General features: G+C 35.7%; 1 pseudogene; it reads right to left on the minus strand.

The window, feature by feature from the left end:
* Positions 1 to 48: 48 nt before the first annotated feature.
* Positions 49 to 363, minus strand: LOC103523271 (annotated as a pseudogene).
* Between the last annotated feature and the right edge of the window lie 618 nt (positions 364 to 981).

The raw sequence follows: 981 nt of genomic DNA on the forward strand, positions 1-981 counted from the left end.
CAATAGCTTATCATAGGGGATACATTTGCTTTCTAATGAAAGTGTTACAATTGTTAGGTTTTGCAATTTCTTCTTCTGTAGCTGTGTCATCTCAGGGAGTTTTAGTTCTTCTTTTTGTTTCAAATAATCCTGATAAGTTCCATGTGCAAACAGTTTCAGCAAATGATAATAACCAGCATGAGGAGATGTTTCCAATTCTTTGATCAATGGCATGTCTATTAACTCTTTGAACATGAAAATACCTGGAGCTTCTAGCACTTGCTTTATGAGTTCTACAGCTGCTGCACCCTTGGTTGTTTTAGCAAGGAGTACAAACTGTTCCAAGGGATTGGTACCTACACCACTTGCCTTTTCTGCAACCATACTGATTGAGTTCTATAACAAAGGAGATGGGTAACTGTATTAGTGTTGCAACAAAACTTTTGTTAAAACCAATATTTTAGCCTCACTCTCACTAAATGCCTGTTTTTCTTTTCTATGTCACATCAACACAGTTTCACTTAAAATTCACTCTGTGTCAGGAATGGGGGTAACAAATGTGGAAATCTCAAGATGACATCTAGTGGAGAATCAAGAATTGCTTCCGGAATTTGAGACCCTGTACTCACTCGAAGAGATATACCTGTGTTGGAATGAAAAACACAGCCTAACATAACTACATTTTTAACTCTACACATAGATTAGGATAATTAGGAGTTATCAAACTAGCTATAGCAATTGGTTGGTGTTGTATGGGTTTTTCTCTGTTCACAACACTGTGGTTACAACTTACTTACCTGTTTCTTTGAAGTAGAACTCGGTACTTTGGTTCAAATTTGTCCTTTTCTTTTGGAGCAGCAGGTAATGCAGAATGCAGACACACAGCAAAAATTAAAGAAAATGGTGAAGAAAGAAAAACCTTTTCTTCTTTTTGAGAAGAAAATCCTTTTGAGTTTTTTCCACTTTTCCGAATTTCCGATTTGTTTTTGTTTATTTTTTTTT

Source organism: Diaphorina citri, unplaced genomic scaffold (assembly GCF_000475195.1).
Source record: "Diaphorina citri unplaced genomic scaffold, Diaci psyllid genome assembly version 1.1 scaffold18553, whole genome shotgun sequence".
NCBI classification, from domain to species: domain Eukaryota; kingdom Metazoa; phylum Arthropoda; class Insecta; order Hemiptera; family Psyllidae; genus Diaphorina; species Diaphorina citri.